Source organism: Citrus sinensis, chromosome 7 (assembly GCF_022201045.2).
Source record: "Citrus sinensis cultivar Valencia sweet orange chromosome 7, DVS_A1.0, whole genome shotgun sequence".
NCBI lineage: Eukaryota > Viridiplantae > Streptophyta > Magnoliopsida > Sapindales > Rutaceae > Citrus > Citrus sinensis.
Window position 1 is genome coordinate 19,718,635 of NC_068562.1, and position 20,219 is coordinate 19,738,853.

Here is a 20,219-nt window from a genome sequence, read left to right on the forward strand (position 1 = left end):
GCGAGTACATTAAAATTTGCACAACAGGAAACACTTGGGGTGAAGAGATTGGGGATATAATCTCTTGTTGTAAAGGTTCATTGACACCTTGGAAGTCAATTGTAAACATTTGAAGCCTTGGGAGGCTTGGATAGTGAAATCCTCAAGCCGGGTGAGCTTGGAGGCGTGGACGTAGGCGGGGATAGCCGAACCACGTAAAAATCCTTGTGTTCGTTTTCTCTTCCCTTACTCTTTTAATATTGTACTTGATTGAATTTATTGTTTTTGATTTGATTAAGGCGGTAGATTAAATTGTTGTGCGAATTGTATTGCATAAAATTTAAAATCCCAATTCACCCCCCCTCTTGGGTTGCATAACTTGCATTTCATATAAAACCAATGCTATTCGCAGGGAAATCTCGGAGTTTACCCAGAGAGAGGACGAGCAATTTTTCGAAACATGGGAGCGATTCAATGGGCTACTCTTGAAGTGTCCACATCATGGGTACGAGAAATGGCACCAATGCCAATACTTTTTGGAGGGATTATTGCCGAATGTGCAAGAATGGCTAATGGCAACAAGTGGAGGAGAGCTAATGTCAAAAACTGCATCAGAAATTTGAAAATTCTTCCAGCGACAAGCGGATAATTCCCAACAACGGAGTCGATCACTCAGGACTACTAGAAAAATTAAAGGAGTGAATGAGGTTCAAATTGGCGAATCAACTTCAGGAATCAAAGAAGTCAAGGAGATGGTTGAAGGTCTTGCTCGACAAATAGCATCGTTATCGACTGCTAAATCAACAGAACCACATGACCATGACTCATACTCAGATCAAGCCAATGCCATAGGTGTAATGAGAAAGCCATCAAATTACAACCCATACTCACAACACATATAACCCTGGATGGAGAGACCACCCCAATTTTTCATGGTCTCAAGGATTCCAACAGAATGGACCAGCAGCTCCAGCTCCACCAATTCCTCAAAATCCTCAAGCCTCTCAGCCCCCATTCAGACTATACAATCAGAACCAAAACTACTCTCAACCTAGACCATGGGAGGATTCATTCTAGAATTTCAAAAATCTTACTCACTCCACGATTGAGCAATAGAATCGCACCATTGATGGACTACGAAATGAGTTGAGAGCAGGCTTCAACTCACAAGCTCAATCAGTTTCAAGCCTCGAGAAGATGGTGGGACAACTTGCTTCTTCAGTTCAGACCTTGGCAATGACTGTTGAGAAAGGCAAGTTTCCAAGTCAACCAGTACCTAATCCTAAAGGAGTGCATGAAGCAAGTACCAGTTCACCACAGCAGCATGGAGAGGTCAAAGCAGTAATGACCTTGCGAAAAGGAAAAGAAGTCGACAACAAAGTGGAGATGCCGGTGACAAAAAAAAATCAAATTGTTCCTGTGAGTGTTGAGGACTCACCACCGGAGGAGAAAGAAGAAACCAACCCACGAGAATATGTTCCGAAAGCTCCATTTCCCCAGAGGTTAGCTAAAGGAAAGAAGGGAAAATCCACAGGTGAGATTCCTGAAATCTTCAAACAGGTAAGTGTTAACATCCCTTTGCTTGATGCTATTAAACAAGTTCCATCTTATGCCAAGTTTCTTAAAGACCTTTGTACTAAAAAGAGAAATATGCATGTTCAAAAGAAGGCTTTTTTAACAGAAAACGTTAGTTCTATACTCCAACATAAAATTCCTTTAAAATGCAAAGACCCAGGCTCCCCCACTATCTCATGTAGCATAGGGAACCACACAATTGAGAATGCTTTGTTGGATTTAGGAGCTAGTGTAAATTTGTTGCCTTATTCAATATTTGTGAAACTTGGACTTGGAGAATTACACCCAACTCCAGTGGTGTTACAGCTTGCAGATCGATCCACAAAAATACCTCGTGGTATTGTGGAGGACGTGCTTATCCAGGTAAACAAGTTTTATTTTCCTGTTGATTTCATTGTAATTGACACTCAACCAATACAGGATTTAAGGAAGCACATCCCCATTATCCTAGGTCGACCTTTCTTGGCAACTGCGGATGCTCACATTCAATTCAGGACTGGAAATATGCAGTTGTCCTTCGGCAACATGACTATGGAGCTGAACATCTTCAACATTGCCAAACAACCTCACAGTGCAGATGATGGAATTGTTGATGTGGATTTAATTGAAGCATTAGTTGATGATACTTTTGTTTCAAACCTTAGTGATGATCCTTTACAAACATGTTTAACTCACTTTGGTTTGGATTTTGATATTGACAGATCGGTCGATGAGGTCAACGCCCTGCTTGACTCAGCACCATCTATGGACACTAATAAATGGAAGTCAAGAGTTGAGCAACTAGCACCATCAGAGAAGCAACTCATTCCATCATCAGAATCACCACCGAAACCCGAGCTCAAACCATTACCCAACACTTTGGAATATGCGTTTTTGGGAGAAGAAAGCACTTTGCCGGTAATCATCTCATCATCCCTCAATGACAAACAAAAAGGTAAGTTGTTGGATGTTTTAAAAGAGCACAAAGGAGCATTAGGATGGACCATAGCAGACATAAAAGGTATAAACCCAGTAGACTGCATGCATTACATTCACCTTGATGAAAATGCTAAATCTACTAGGGAAATGCAACGTCGGTTAAATCATAACATGAAAGAAGTTGTTAGAACTGAAGTCCTTAAGCTATTAGACGCAGGTATCATTTACCCCATTTCTGATAGTTCATGGGTCAGTCCTGTGCAAGTTGTCCCCAAAAAGTCAGGAGTCACAGTAGTTACGAATGCTGATAATGAATTGATACCCACTAGAGTAACTACAGGATGGCGTGTATGTATTGATTATAGGAAGTTGAATTCTGTCACACGTAAAGACCATTTTCCTTTACCATTTATTGATCAAATGCTTGATAGATTAGCAGGCCATGAATTTTATTACTTTCTAGATGGCTACTCAGGATATAATCAGATTCCCATAGCACCAAAAGATCAAGAGAAAACTACTTTCACTTGCCCTTTTGGCACATTTGCATATAGGAGAATGCCATTTGGATTATGTAATGCACCTGCTACATTTCAACGATGCATGCTAAGCATTTTTTCTGATATGGTTGAACAATTTCTTGAAGTCTTTATGCATGATTTTTCTATCTTTGGTGATTCATTTGATCAATGTTTACATCATCTAACACTAGTTTTGCAGAGATGTGTCAAGAAGAACTTGGTCTTAAATTGGGAGAAGTGTCATTTTATGGTAAAACAAGGTATTGTTCTCGGTCACATCATTTCGAGCAAAGGTATTGAGGTTGACAAAGCCAAGGTGGATCTCATTTCTAATCTTCCTCCACCCAAAACAGCCAGAGAAGTAAGATCTTTCCTTGGGCATGCTGGTTTCTATAGACGTTTCATTAAAGATTTTAGCAAAGTTTCTAGACCCTTATGCAATTTACTTGCTAAGGATGCACCTTTTGTCTTTAATGATTCATGTCTTGTGGCGTTTGAAAAATTAAAACAGTTGTTGACATCATCACCCATCATTCAGGCCCCGAACTGGAGCTTACCATTTGAACTCATGTGTGATGCATCTGATTATGCAGTAGGAGCAGTATTAGGACAAAGAGTTGATCGAATTCCCCATGTTATTTATTATGCTAGTATGACATTGAATGATGCACAGTTGAACTATTCAACTACTGAAAAAGAAATGCTAGCAGTAGTGTTTGCATTGGAAAAATTTTGATCATATCTCATTGGTTGTAAAATAATTATATTCACGGATCATGCTGCTCTTAAATATCTTCTCACAAAGAAAGATGCAAAAGCCAGACTAATTCGTTGGGTGTTACTTTTGCAGGAATTTGACTTGGAATTCAAAGATAAAAAAGGGACAGAAAATGTTGTGGCGGACCACCTCTCTCGTCTCCATTTTGACACAATTACAGAATCATTACCATTGAATGAGTCATTTCCAGATGAACAATTAATGAATGTGAAAGTATTACCTTGGTATGCTGATATAGTTAATTATCTTGTTACAGGTAAACTTCCAGAGCATTGGACCAAGCAAGACAAGGCTAAATTCTTTGCAGAGATAAATAATTTCTTTTAGGATGACCCGTATTTGTTCAAGTATTGTGCAGACCAAATTGTTAGACGATGTGTCCCAGAAAGTGAAATTCAGAATATCCTTTCATTCTGCCATGAACAAGCTTGTGGAGGCCATTTCAGTGCTAAGAAAACAGCGACTAAAGTTTTACAATGTGGTTTCTATTGGCCAACTATATTTCGAGATGCTTACACTTTCTGTTCTTCATGTGATAGGTGTCAACGAATGGGGAGCATTACACGAAGGAACATGATGCCACTAAATCCAATTTTAGTGGTTGAGATTTTTTACGTATGGGGTATCTACTTCATGGGACCCTTTCCCCCGTCTTTTGGCCATCAATACATATTGGTTGCTGTTGACTACGTATCAAAATGGGTAGAAGCAATTTCATGTAGGACCAATGATCACAAGGTGGTGATAGCATTTTTTAAAAGCAACATTGTTTCACGCTTTGGATTCCCTCGAGCAATAATCAGTGATGGTGGTGCCCACTTTTGTAACAAAGCATTCAAAGCTCTTTTGACAAAGTATTCAATCACACACAAAGTGGCGACTCCGTATCATCCGCAAACCAGTGGCCAAGTTGAGATCTCCAATCGAGAAATAAAGCACATATTAGAAAAGACGGTGAGGCCAGACAGAAAAGATTGGTCATTAAGACTTGATGATGCCTTATGGGCATATAGAACGGCTTTCAAGACCCCGATTGGGATGTCACCCTACAGGCTAGTGTATGGAAAAGCTTGCCACCTACCTGTGGAACTCGAGCATCGTGCGTATTGGGCCATCAAGAAATTCAATTTTGACATGCAGCAAGCCAGCTCAGAAAGAAGATTACAGCTGGCAGAACTTGAAGAAATTCGTAATGATGCATACGAAAATGCCAAGATTTACAAGCAACGAATGAAAGTCTTCCATGATAAGCAAATTATGAGAAAATCGTTCACTCCAGGTCAGAAAGTGCTTTTATTCAATTCTCGCCTGCACATATTCCCAGGTAAGTTACGCTCTCGTTGGTCTGGCCCATTTATTGTTCATACTGTTTTTCCACATGGGGCAATTGAAATTAAAGACCCAAAGAACGGTGTCACGTTTAAAGTTAATGGTCAAAGATTAAAGCCATATCTAGAGTACCAACCACATGAAGAAGACACCGAAATAAATTTGAGTGACCCACCAAATTTGAATTGATTTTTTTTCTTTTCGTTGATTTGATTTTTCTTTCTTTCTTTTTATTATTATTCTTTTGCTAATTGAAATTGTTTTTGCATAAGTGTGTTTATTTTACCATTAAGTTTTCTCTTATCATTTTTAATCATGAGTCTCATACTTAGACCGTTCCTCCTGAACATTCTTAAACCACTTCAACGTGTCAAAACTCATCTCAAAAGGCAGATTCAATTTTGTAAAACACAACGCATTTGGGCTCTACAACCACCAGAGTTAGTAGCCTATGTTGAGGGTTTAGAACGCCAACTCAGAGACATTGAGAGAAGTGTTTACGACATCCAGTTGGAGCTTGAGGTAAATTCAATAAGAGGACGATTTTAATTTTCTTTGTGTGTTTTAATTTGTTTTTCTGTTTGTGTGCTTTAGTTTGTTACCCCGGTGAAGTGGCGGATAACGGTACTCCGTGACAATCAAGTCGGTTACTTCAGTTTCCCATAATAACTGATATTCTGAGGCGAAGGTATGGACAGAAACGAGATTCTAGCGAAGCTTCGCAAGCGATTCCCTTCACTTCCTCAGAATGCCCTCCTTACGATCTATAAAGCTCGGTCCGAACGCATGCGATTACTCATGAGGAATAACATACCTGCTGACATCCGTTGGTTAATCGAGGCTAAAGTACGATCGGCAGGTGAGTTACCTCCAAAATTTATTGCATACATGCCTGGTTGTGGTAAAGGAAATTATGCAAGAAAACGATGAGCTCGAAGAATTTCTGTTGCTTGTCATAAGTGTGCCAGAATGAGTTGCAATAAAAACCCATGTTCTTTAGGAATGGTGTCTGATAACAGGGAAGATAAGATTCAATTCATTAGGGATGGCTTGAATAAGGAGTCATTGGATGATATCCTTTTGTCTCTTGAAACGCATCCCAGTGGATATGTGCAAGGAGCGATTCTCCAGTTATGGCCATTATTCCAGAAAGAGCATGCACGATATAGTCTCGGGAATCTGACTATAAACGACCCTGTTTGCCAGTTTATAAGAAAACTGGATAGGAAGCCTATCCTCGACCCATAGAGGGCATTCAAGCCGTTTCTGGACGTAAAACCAGAGGAAGATGTGAGCCACAGTCGCAACTACCTGTAAATATCCTTTTACTTTATTGTTATTTTATTTCACTATTGTCTTATTGTTTGCATTATTGTCTTTAATAATTTTATTACTGTTTGCTTTTTCCTTTTTACTGTTTTCTTTTTGACTTGCGAGCCACGTGCTTTACGCGTTATTTGACACTGACATATTACCTCATACACAACCATGACCCACTATCACCAAGACTCTTAAATGTGATTTCTTTTTTGTCAAGCACTCACAAATTGTTTTTTAGAAGTATCACAATGTCAGCTACTCCCAATAGACAATTCAAGAACATTTGTGTGCTTTCTGGATTTACATATGGCAAACATAAAGAGTTCGTTGAGGCAGCCATAGATCTTGGTCGAAGCATAGCAGCGAGAAAATTACACTTGGTGTATGGAGGAGGTAATCGAGGGTTATCAAAAATGGTCTCAGAAGCAGCTTTTATCAGATGAAGTCAAGTGTTAGGCATCATCCCAAGAGTCTTAAAACCATTGGGCAGTTCGTCTGACTCATCAACTGGAGAAGAGTTAGTCGTCTCAGGTATGCAAGAAAGAATAACTGAAATGCTTAATCATGCTGATGCTTTTATTTTCCTTCCAGGAGATCTTGCAACACTAGAGGCACTTATCACGCTAGCATCTTGGGCCCATCTGCACATCCACAAAAAACCCATCGATTTGTTAAATGTCAATAACTTTTATGATGGCTTTATCGCATTTCTTAACCATGCAATAAAAAACTATTTCATTCCCGCTAATGTGAAAAAACTCTTTATTTGTGCTCACACTGCTAATGAGCTACTTGATCTGTTACAAGCTTATAAACCGGAGCCAGACCCCTGGACCTTTGTGTTGGAGCGCCCAAATAATGATGGTAACAGTAGCCGCAGTAAGAAGTACAAATTAGATTTAACTCTCCGCTTGTAAATATTGTTTTCTGTGTTGCACCACCCAGGTGATGTCTTCTAAACTCTACTTCTTTCCTTTCAAACATTGAGGACAATGTTTCGTTCTGGTTGGGGGGAGGGAATAGTCGACAATTGTGGAATTTTGGTTAAGTTTTTACTAATTTTTGTTGTAGAAACTAATTGTTGCTAACTTTTTGTGTCGAAGATGGCTGAATATGGAGTGTAGTGACTCTAGAAACGCATCTTCATCGTAAAAAAAAAAATTAAAAAACTAAAAAAAAATTTCAGACATTTTCTTTTTCTTTATTATATGTTTATGTTTATTTTTCTTCTTTTTAATTTCTCCTCTATCAATATACATTTTCCAACTTTTGAGTCGAAGATGGCTGAATATGGAGTGTAGTTCCTCTATCATTGCTGGTTTTACTGGTCAATTAAAAGGTTAGTGGGATCATCTTCTCACTAATCAGCAACAATTAGACATTCTAAATTCCATTCAAGTCAATGAAAATGGAGCCCCTATTTTTGATGAGTTCAACAATCCAATTCAGGATGTTGTTGCTGTTGAGTGTTAGAAAATGCATATTTATAAAGGAGAAAACCGTCATTTTACATTTCAAGTCTTACTAACAACCCTTACTTTTATGTATTTAACCTTCTTGTGATTTAATTACATGTGTTTTATTTTAATTAAGTATTTTATGTATTTTAGGGGCATTATAGTCATTTCACAATAAAGGAGAGATCAGACGGCAAAACGGACATCACTTTTGAACTCAGGACAGTCGAAAACCTTGAGAGGAGCATAAAAGGAAAAATGGCACTATTCACATGTACGGTACTATTCACGTGTACGGTACTGTATACGTTACTGTTCACGACACTGTTCACATAGACGGATGGTGACGTGGCAGCATATCAGTGGACGAAAAATCTCGCGTACGGTGCATGCATCACACAGGATTATTTTCAACCAAACCGCGTTACTGTTCATCCGGGTCAAACCGCATTACTATTCATCTGGGTCAAACTGTGTTACTGTTCATCCACGTGGTCAAACCACGTACTGTTGACTGATGACGTGGCGCAATCCTGAGCGTCCAAACTGTTTTTAATCCTATGGCCATGATTTACTCCATGTATCTATAAAAAGGGGGCCTCTCCCCCTTAATTTGATATCTCTGAATCCATTTTTGGGATCCATTTTCTGTAATTCCCTCTCCATCTTGTATTTTCTTCGTATTTTAATAAATTCCTATTTTGCCCCTAGTTCAATTATGAGTGGCTAATTTTCTTTCAAGCTTGGGTTGAAGGTGAAGTCTCAACATGTGTCATGGGCTTAATTTGGTAAATTTATTTTCTCTTCCCCTCTAGTTTTTGTGGATGTTTTGACTTCTCGTCGACAAATAATAATAATCTTGTCTAGATACCGCCTTGGTTACACCGGCTCTCTAGTATAAGGTTATTATTATTTGGCACGATAAGCCCTTAGAACCATATTGATTAGAGCGTGGTTCATGAGGTGTGGATTCCCCCCTCATGATTTAATTGGCATTAATACGGATTATTTAGCCCATGATGCATGTTGATACGGATCCAGATACCCAAGTACGTCAATTTAATAGATTTTCTCTTCAATTTATTCTCGCCATTTCTATTCCAATTTTAGAATTTATTCTTGCCATTTTAATTTAAGTCTTAGCATATTCCAAATCATTTCCACCACAAATCCAATCACCCATTTACAAAATTAATTCTACACAATTAAAGTCCACCTCCTCGTGGGATCGACACTCGTCGCCATTGATCTATACTATAATAGATTCGTGCGCTTGCGAGTACATTAAAATTTGCACAACAGTTGCTACTCTAATTTTAACCATTTCACTCCATTCCATTGGTGACCCTTCACACCTTCGTGATAAAAATGCTGAGTTACTACATAATTTAAGATGTAGGAAACTTAGTGAATTTCAAAGCTACAAAACCTCATTTTTTACCAGATTATTTTTAAGAGATTATGCAAATCATACTACTTGGAAAGAAAAATTTCTTACTGGATTACCTACCCTTCTAGGTGAAAAAGTAAGAAATTCTATTAAAGCCCTTTATGATAACCGTATTCCTTATGACGAGCTTACCTACGGTGAACTTGTCAGTTTCGTCAATAAAGAAGGTTTAAAGATTTTTCAAGATTTGAAATTACAGAAACGTCTTAAGTGGGAACTTAAGAAGTCTAAACAAGAGTTAGGCAGTTTCTGTAAACAATTCAATTATGACCCCTTTAAAACTCCTATCTCCAAAGATTGTAATGGTGAGTGTTCTACTAAACCTCGCAGGAAACATTACAAATCTAAAAATTTTAGGAAATCCTTTCGTAATTTTAGAGAACTTCCTTATAAGAAACCTTCGAGGCCTTATAAGAAACTCAAATTCTCTAAAAAAGAGTTCAAAGCCAAACCAAAGACTCATTTCAATTACAAAGAAGCTATATGTCATAAGTGTGGCATGAAAGGTCATACTGCAAATTACTGCAGGATGAACAAAAAGCTTCATGAGCTTGACCTCGATGATGAGATCCTTTCCAAAATAGCCCCCTTTTTTGTCGAATCTTCTGATTCAGAGTCTTCTATGTCAGGAGACAGTGATCCATATCAAGTTGATGAGCTATTTGACTCAGATGACTCTGCATCTAGCAATAGTGAATCTGAATCTGATTCATTTTTAAAGAAAATCAATGTTTTGACTAAAGACCAAGAAATATTTATTGAACTTGTAAAACATATTTCTGATCCGAATCTTCAAAAAGAATATCTTGATAAACTTTTGAAAACTTTGGATTTTAATAAAGCCGAGACTTCTAATTGTTAAAAAGAATTCTTATGATCTTACTCAGATTTTGGATAAAAAGAAAACAAAAAAGTCAACACCCACAATTCAGGATATTCAAAAAGAAATCAAAGACATTAAACTTGAAATAAAGGATTTGAAAGAAAAACAAAAACGTGATTCTGAAACTATCCAACTTCTTTTGCAAAAGCAATTACAAGACAATTCGGATAATGAATCCAAATCTGATAATGGTGATAGCAATGATCAAAATTTAGAAAACATTGAATCTATTCCCAATGATTTTCTATTTGTTTTAAAACAAATCACCACAAGAAAGTATTTGATTAAAGTCACTTTAATCTTCTCTGATGATTTTGCAATGGATGCCATTGCCCTTTTTGATACTGGCGCCGATTTAAATTGCATTAGAGAAGACATCGTCCCCAAAAGATTTCATGAGAAAACTAAAGAAAGACTTTCTGCCGCCAATAATTCAAAACTTAATGTCAGTTCTAAAGTTGAAGCCTCAATCCATAATGATGGTTTTGAATTTAAAACTTCTTTTGTTCTTACAAATGACATATATCATGCCATCATTTTAGGAACTGCTTTTATAAATTTTATAACTCCTTATACTGTCAATTGCGATAGTATATCCTTCAAAGCAAAAAATAAAAAACTTGTTTTCCCTTTTATTGAAAAACCTAAAACAAGGAATTTGAATATTGTTAAAGCCTGTTCTGTTTATCAAAACAGAATAAATAACCTATTTAAATCAAAACAGTGTGATCTAATGTTTTTACAAAAGGATTTAAACTTACAAAGAATTGAAAGCCAATTACAAAGTGATTTCATTAAAAGAAAGATTTCTGATTTCAAAACTCTCATTGAAAAAGAAATTTGTGCTGATCTACCTTCTGCTTTTTGGAACAGAAAACAACACGTGGTAGATCTACCTTATGAAGCTTCTTTTAATGAAAGACAGATCCCCACTAAAGCACGTCCAGTCCAGATGAACATGGAATTGGAACAACATTGCAAAAATGAAATCAAAGATTTAGAGTCAAAAGGACTCATTGTTAAGTCAAGATCCCCATGGTCTTGTGCCGCGTTTTATGTTAATAAAAATTCTGAAATTGAAAGAGGTACTCCTAGATTAGTTATAAACTACAAACCTCTTAATAATGCCCTAAAATGGATTAGGTATCCAATACCTAATAAAAAGGATTTGCTTCAAAAACTATGTTCTGCTCTTATTTTTTCAAAATTCGACATGAAATCTGGTTTTTGGCAAATTCAAATTCATCCTAATGACCGTTACAAAACTGCTTTTACTTTTCCATTTGGACAGTATGAGTGGACTGTTATGCCCTTTGGTTTAAAGAATGCACCCTTGGAATTTCAAAGAATTATGAATGATATTTATAATCCTTATTCTGATTTTTGCATTGTTTACATTGACGATGTGTTGATATTTTCAAATTCAATCGATCAACATTTCAAACATTTAAAGATTTTTTATTTTGCCACCAGAAAGGCTGGATTGGCAATCTCTAGTTCTAAAGTTTCTTTATTTCAAACAAAAGTCAGATTCCTTGGTCATCATATTTCTAAAGGAACAATCACTCCAATCGAGAGATCCCTTTTGTTTGCAGATAAATTCCCTGATAAAATTCTTGACAAAACACAATTACAAAGATTTCTTGGAAGTATAAATTATGTTCTTGATTTCTGTCCTAACATTAATAGGATGTCTAAACCCTTGCATGATAGGTTAAAGAAAAAACTTGTTCCTTGGACAGATGAACATACCAAGGTTGTAAAGCTTATAAAGAATTCTGTAAAAAGCATCCCATGTTTATATCTTGCTAATCCTACATTACCTAAAATTGTTGAAACTGATGCATCTGATTTAGGCTATGGAGGCATATTAAAGCAAAAAGAAAATGATAAAGAACAGATAGTACAATATGTTTCTGCACATTGGAATGATTGCCAGAAAAATTATTCTACTATCAAAAAAGAAATCTTTTCCATTGTTTTATGCATTATAAAATTTCAAAGTGATTTATTAAATCAAAAATTTCTACTTAGAATTGATTGCAAAGCTGCAAAACATGTTTTGGAAAAAGATGTTCAAAATATTGCATCAAAACAAATTTTTGCACGATGGCAAGCCATTTTAAGTGTTTTTGATTTTGATATTGAATATCAAAATTGACTGACATTTTGATTCGAAATTGGCTCTCTGCCAAAGGATTTCTTCAACCAACCATTCAACAATCCAAAGCCCATCAAACCTTCTTGAGCCAAAAAACCAAAGCCCAATCTCTCCTTGCCAGCGCCAAGACTGAAGAAGAATATTTCAATGTCATGCAACAACTTCTCGCCACAAGGTCAGAGACATCTGTTGCAAGTTCCTCTTCAAGTACTTCAGGAGATGCATAACCTTTTATTTCTCTTGGTGATGAAAATGAAGATGACTGCTTCGGCATTTTCTCTCCAATAAAGCATTAAAGCTGTATTTTTCGAACTTTACTTATTTGTTTTTATGTACAATTTTGTATTTAAAAACAAAAAGAGAGTAAATATTTGTTATTTCCCAATTTTTGTATTTTCGGGTGGTCCTATGGACACAAGTGAGAGCGCACATGTCTCTTCACCCGTATTTCTACATCGGCACTATTCCAACATACGCTCCAAAGACTACTGTTACATACGATCCAAAGCTTACTGTTTGCTTCATTCCCGCTACAGTGAACAGTGCGAAGTTCCAGATGTTACTGTGCACTTAAAACTCCGCTACAGTGAACAATTTAAAAAATCTTGTATAAAAACCGAGAGGAAGACTTAGACTCCTCAGGTTTTTCATTTCTCTTCTTCTCTCCCTTCTCTCTAAAAAACTTCTTCTCCCTCTTCTTCTCTCTCTCTCTCTCTGGGAATAGGAATCTGGAATCCGAAGACAGAAAGGAATTTCTCTTGTCTTCCGATTAATTTCCCATTATTTCCCTTTCTTCTCTACAAAGAAAACCATTCGATGTAAGCATTTCATTCCAGTTTTATTAAAGCATTTGTAATTTTATTTAAAGCAATTTAATTTCCGCACTTTAAATTTCAGCAATTTAAATTTCTGCAATTTAATTTTATGTAACATTTAAATTTTCGCAATTTACATTCCAAGCATTTAAATTTCAGTCTTTTAAAGCTTTCTATGCATGCCCTGCAGACTGATCTGTATCAGAACTGCCATATAAATTGTACGTTCCTCTGAGGCAAAGAGACAAGATCTCGATCCTCAGTTGTAAAATCTTCTCTTCTCCCTCCATTCCTTTAGAGCACCATTTCCGGGAACCGGATCTGGTACTGTGTTTGTACCCAAGCCTTTAGATGTATGTGTTGCTAGGCATGCTAAAGAATTTAATAAAGATTTGGTAAATTGTTTAAAATCTGACAACCGCGTTTAAAGAACTTAATTATTATTTGGTAAAGCAAAATTAAGTTGGTATATCGGCTGGAAACCTGAACGTGCGGGCTATTGATCTGTTCTAAGTCAGATCTAGGTCCAAAGGCAGATTCCCTTCTGCATCGATCTGGTTTAACAACGCCACGTACTAATTTAATAAATATATAAAATTTGATCAACCACGTTCCAAAGCAGATCTATCCATTTATTTTTAAAGAATCTAATAACCAAACTCGGTAAAGCTATTTAAAAAGAACCAACTGTGATCCAACTTGTTTTATTAAAGCACTCATAAAGTTTTCCGACAAAAGCACTTCCATCCTTCGATCCTATTTCCTTCTGGTTTTCAAAAGTTTATCAAGATATTCTTTTTGAAGATTCGGATCAGAAATATGCTTTACAAGTTCAAGAAATGTTTCTTGGTCTTTAGTCAAAACATTGATTTTCTTTAAAAATGAATCAGATTCAGATTCACTACTGCTAGATGCAGAGTCATCTGAGTCAAATAGCTCATCAACTTGATATGGATCACTGTCTCCTGACATAGAGTATATATATATATATAAATCAAGGAACCCAGTACAAATCCATCTCCTCTGAACAACAAGTCAAAGAGTAGATGGAATCCATTACAAAATAATGCCGCCCAAGCGCAAAGACAAAGGTAAAGCAGTTCTTAAAGACACGGATTCCCAAAATGCCTTGTAAGGCAAGCATGAGCTCAGGGGATAAAAGTTTTAAGCCCAAAACAGTGGGGTGATCTACTCCGGAGTATAACTGTTAATCACGGTGAACCTCCTGTCCAAATTAGAGCCTCACCTTACAAAATCCCAAAACCTAATGATTCTGATGCCAATTTATATATATATATATATATATATATGTATGTATGTATGTATGTATGTATTAAAGTGACGATGCAAAAAAAAACTATAATTTTCAATGTAACGAATTCTTTTTTTTTAATATTTTAGTGATATCCTCACTTTAACAAAATTTTCATATATAAATATATAAAAATCGACTCCTTGTTATTGGGCTTGATAGAATAACCAAAACTTTATGCCGGGCCCAGAAGCGGGCTTTAAGCCCAATGACTGACGTCAGCCTAGAGAACAAGCTTTAAATAAAAAATATAATTTTTTAAAAAAAATCCCACCTAATTGTTTATATACACCCATTTTAATGTAAAGAGGTTATAATCATCTGCTATTTTGAAACATACATACATAAAAAAATGAAGGGTGGTTATTAAACAAGTTCATTAAGTTAAATTTTCTTAAGGTGGCATCAAAGTCTAATATTGAATAAATCCAATAATTTCTAAATTTTTTATTCAAGTGATTGTTTAATGTTTAGGTATGCCCTCTTGGATTGGCTAGAACTTTTGGTCCACACGATAACTTTGTATTGTATTTATTTGCTACTTTTGATTAATATTTTAATTAATTGTTAACTAAAATTGATCTATCTAAAAACCTAGATATTACAAAATTAAATATTGAAACTCAACAATTTAAAATAACTTTATTTTGTAATGGTTTAATGTACATATAACAAAATAAAGATGGTGTAGGATAATTTCCCTAACTTTAACAATGCGCCTTTGACGAATTGACTGTAACCAATTGTAACGCCAAAAGGAGGCAATAATAATCTAGTCCTCTGGAAGGCCTTGCTAGGGAACAACATTTGCTAAGGGCAAGGCCTTGCTGGAGAACAAATTTTGAGTTGCTTTGTATTATTACCTTGACATCTACACATTTTCTTTTGTGTGGGACACAAACTTAGTTTCACTCCATTAATAATTTGTATCAAATCAAAGTCAAAGTGGAGGACAAGTACTCAAATTCTTGTTTGGGATTGAGGTTGCGTAGTTATATCTTAAAATTTATAGCATTTAAGTGTTTGGTAAACACTAGTTGCTATAACTTGAAAAATAAATCGATTTGATTTTACACTTATATGATAAAAATGTATTATATATTTAGTAATTTTGTCAAAATTATTATCTAAAAATTATATTTACTACATATTATTGACTTTTTTTATCATAATAAAGTTTTTCAATATAATTATAACTTAAAAGTGACAACACTTTCATATCAAATAGAGAATTTGGTCTATTGTGAGCGGAACTAGCTTGTTATCCTTGTAATTCATGAGCGCGTGTTAGCATGAAAGGATATAAAATATTGATGCATATATATATATATATATGGATTTTCAGACTTTTCTCAAACTCCAAGTGTTGGTCATGTGTGTAATAGAAGAGATTTGTTAAGGTTTATATGTTTGTGGTGGACATGATAGTAATTTTTGACTTTTTATATTTTTAGCATCCACAAATGAATGACATATTAAATTTCACATTATTGCTATTTTTACGAACTTATTATAATTGATAAATATTATAATATGAGTTTTATTACGAATTTAAATTTATACATTAATAATATTGATACGAGTTTGTTTATCAAATTGGATCCATCATAGGTGGTACTAGCAGAAGAGTTCAACCACGAGCCTACAAGGCAAGAACCCACAGTCAATCAGCCTATGAAGGAAGTTCACCATGAACCAGTGCAAGATAATCAACGGCCCCAACGAAAAAAGAAACTTCCAGACTGGCTAAGAGACTACGTCATTTAGGATGGTCCATGGAAGTGCTTTGATTGGCTGCGTTTATTTCAGATTCCTTTTGGTTGTTTTTTGTTGCGTTGTCAAAATTGATTATTTTCAATTTCTGTTATATATTGCTGAGCTTTATTGTTTTTGGAGAGTATGAAATGAATGAACAATTTTCTTTCTCTCTCTGACTCTTCCTTCTTTTCTTTCTCATTTTTAAACTTCTAAGTTTCCTTCTCTAGAGCAAACAATCGCTCGAAGTAGTGGTAATTTCGATATTGCTATCAGTTTTGTGAATTAAGAGCGTATCATTAGTGCTCTCCTTCTTCATGGCAAACTCTGAAATCCTTTCCACTTTACAAGCACTACAAGCAACTTTTGACGCCAAACTTGATGGGCAGCAACTGTCCATCCATCAGACAATTCAACAGTTCATGACATCGGTTGATTCTCATTTTGAGGAGCTTCATTCAGAAATTCATGGGTCTTCCAACAAATTCGTTGGCGCCTTCAATCCTTCAAACCCTTCGGCTTCCAATACTGAGGGTGTTCTTAAAGGTTCTGAGGTTTCTCCAGTGCTTCGTTCCATGAAAATGGATGTGCCCAAATTCAATGGGTTTAACCCCAATGGATGGATTTTTTGAATAGAAGAATTTTTTGACTTCCATGACACACCTGAGATCCTCTGCCTATGGATTGTCTCCTTTTATATGAAGGGTCAGGCTGCCGCGTGGTATCAATGGATGAAGAACAATCGCTAGCTCACTACTTGGAAATAATTTTTAGTTAATCTGTGATATCGTTTTAGTGTCTCTTTGTATAAGGATCCTCAAGGCAATTTATCCAAATTGAGCCAAAGTACCACTGTTGCAGATTTTCAATCAGCCTTTGAGGACTTAATGAATAAGGTCACATGAATTTCTTGAACCTCTTCTGATTAGTTTTTTCATTACTGGTCTCAAACCTAATATTCGAAGGAAATTACTTTTCTCTAGATCGTCTTCACTGATGGAGACTTTTACATTAGCTCGTGCTTTTGAGGCCAAATATGACGAAGTGAAATAGAGCACACGCTCGTGACCTAAATGGCAACAACCTTATTCCTTTTCACTTGGTTCCCAAACACAATCCAAACCCGTTTATACATCCTCATCACCTACAATTGTTGCCACAACCATAACCCCTGCACCCTCTTCGACTTCACCATCACAAACCCACAACCACAATACCAATAAACCAAACACCTTACCTTCATTATTACCGACACCAGCATTACTAATTTTCCGTTTGTCACCGGCCGAACTTCGCGACAAATGCGAGAAGGGTTTATGTTACAATTATGACCAGAAATACAACAACAATCATCATTGCCGCAGCAAATTTCTACTTCTCATGGGCACTGATGATGAGGAACTAGAATCCAAAGACAACGAGGAACTACCAGATTTGGTAGATGATGGTATTACTGGTGCCATTTCTAGCTTAAACGCTGTAGCAGGGCAAGCCAATCCTCGCTATCTTCGTCTAATTGGTAAAATTGATTCTCACACCTTTCAAGTGCTGATTGATAGCAGCAGCACTCGTAATTTCATAAAACCTGCGTTAGCGGAACAATTGAGGTTAGCCATTCAACCCACTACCAATTTTTAAGTGTATATTGACAATGACGACTTCCTAGTGTGTACGCAATTTTGTTCTCAAGTGAAATTGACAATGTAAGGCACAACTTTTATAGTGGACCTCTTCATTTTGCCAATTGAGGGCGCAGATGTGGTCCTTGGCATTTAATGGTTACAAAAATTGGGCAAAGTGTCTCATGACTATTCTGCCTTTACTATGGAATTTTCTTTAAATGGGCAACCAGTGATGTTTCATGGTGACTTGTCTTCTACTACTCTGATTACTTATAATTAATTGCAGACATTAATTCAAAGTGATACCGTGACCAGCCTTTGTGCCTTACAACCGGTGCACGCCATCGATGCCTTACCTTCCTCTTCCATCACAGACACTTCCTCACTTGAATTTCCTTCTTCCTTTCCTGATCAATTTATCAACCTTTTACAGCAATACAAACATCTATTTCTTCAACCTTCTAGCCTACCACTACACAGAACTATTGACCACAAAATTCATCTATTACCAAACACAACTCCCATTAATGTTCACCCATACCGCTACCAACACTTTCAAAAATCTGAAATGAAAAAACTGATCAGGGAAATGTCGGAGCAGGGCATAATTCGACCAAGCCAAAGCCCTTTTTCATCCTCGGTTCTCTTGGGTAAAAAAAAAAAGATGGCACTTATCGGTTTTGTGTTGACTATTGCGTATTAAATGTGGTAACAATCAAAGACAAGTTCCCTATACTTACAATCGATGAGCTGTTTGATGAACTTGAGGGAGCAACCATTTTTAGCAAATTGGATTTGCGAGCAGAATATCATCAAATTCGTGTCCACAATTGAGACATATACAAAACAACATTTAGAACACATGAGGGTCATTATGCATTTCTAGTCATGTCGTTTGGATTAAAAAACGCCCCCTCCACTTTTCAAGCCACAATGAATCAATTTTTTGTAGCTCATCTCCGAAAATTTGTGATAGTTTTTTTTTATGATATCTTGGTTTATAGCTCCTCCATGGCCAAGCATTTGCTTCATCATGAGAAAGTCTTATCTTGTTTACATCATCAGCAATTTTTTATTAAGTTGTCTAAATGTTTGTTTTTTCAAGCCACTATTGAGTATCTAGGCCATATTGTTTTAGCCTCGGGAGTACAAGTTGACCCCCAAAAGCTTAATGCCATGCTTAATTAGCCAATCCCGTATTCTATTAAACAGTTGAGGGGCTTTCTTGGTCTCATTGGATATTATAGGCGATTCATCCGTGGTTACCCTTCCTTGGCAGCCCCACTTACTAATTTGTTGCGCAAAGATGCCTTCCGATGGAATTCATCCGCGATTACCCTTCCTTTGAAGCTCTTAAACAAGTAATGGTGCAAGCTCCGATCCTTAAGTTACCTGATTGAGACCGACGCTTCTAATGTGGGCATAGGAGTAGTACTTACACAACATGGGCATCCTATTGCATATTTCAGCAAGACGTTGGGTCCTAAATTGAGAGCTTGCTCCATTTATATCAACGAGTTGCACGCAATTGTGGAAGCTGTGTATAAGTGGTGGCAATATTTGTTGGGTCATTTTTGTATTATTCGCACATATCATAAGAGTATCAAAGAGCTCCTTCAATAAGTGATTCAAATACTAGACCAGCAGGTTTATCTTCGTAAATTATTAGGTTTTCAATTCTGAATTAAATACAGACCAGGCCATACCAATAGCACCGCCGATGCCCTATCACATGTCCATGAAACAACTCCTAAGGATAACATCAAGACCTCTTATACTTGCCACTCTTTCAATAGCCAACCTTCATTTGAATTGCTGCAGTCATTACTTGAGGAGAATACAACACCACCTGATTTGATATCACTTTACCAGTAATTTTTAAAGGGCAAACTTTCACTCAGTTCAAAACGAATTTCTTCTCCACCGTCAGTGCTATTACATTAGTCCTAACTCCTCTCTAAAGGCAGTAATATTGCAAGAGTTTCATTCTACGCCACTGGCAGGTCATGTGGGTGTCATTAGAACTTTAATCAGTTTGTCTTTAACATTCTATTGGCCCAAGATGCGCCATAATGTGGAAAACTTTGTTCGAGAGTGTTTGATATGCCAGCAAACTAAGTATTCAACTCAAGCCCTTGCTGGTCTTCTTCAACCGTTGCTGATACCTAATATGGTTTGCGATGAGGTCACCATGGACTTAATGATAGGTTTTCCTTTGTCGAAAGGTTTCTCAATCATATTGGTTGTTGTTTGCACATTTTGGTCCGCTACCCCGCCAATTTACTACCTTCAAAATAACTAAACTCTTTGTGGACATGGTCATTAAAATACATGGTTTTCCAAG

General features: G+C 36.4%; 1 non-coding gene across 1 annotated transcript; it reads right to left on the reverse strand.

Annotated features, from left to right (window-relative positions):
• Positions 1-383: 383 nt before the first annotated feature.
• Positions 384-487, reverse strand: LOC127899001 (small nucleolar RNA R71). The gene has a single exon (XR_008050769.1). It is a non-coding gene; the product is annotated as a small nucleolar RNA R71 (small nucleolar RNA).
• Positions 488-20,219: the final 19,732 nt, after the last annotated feature.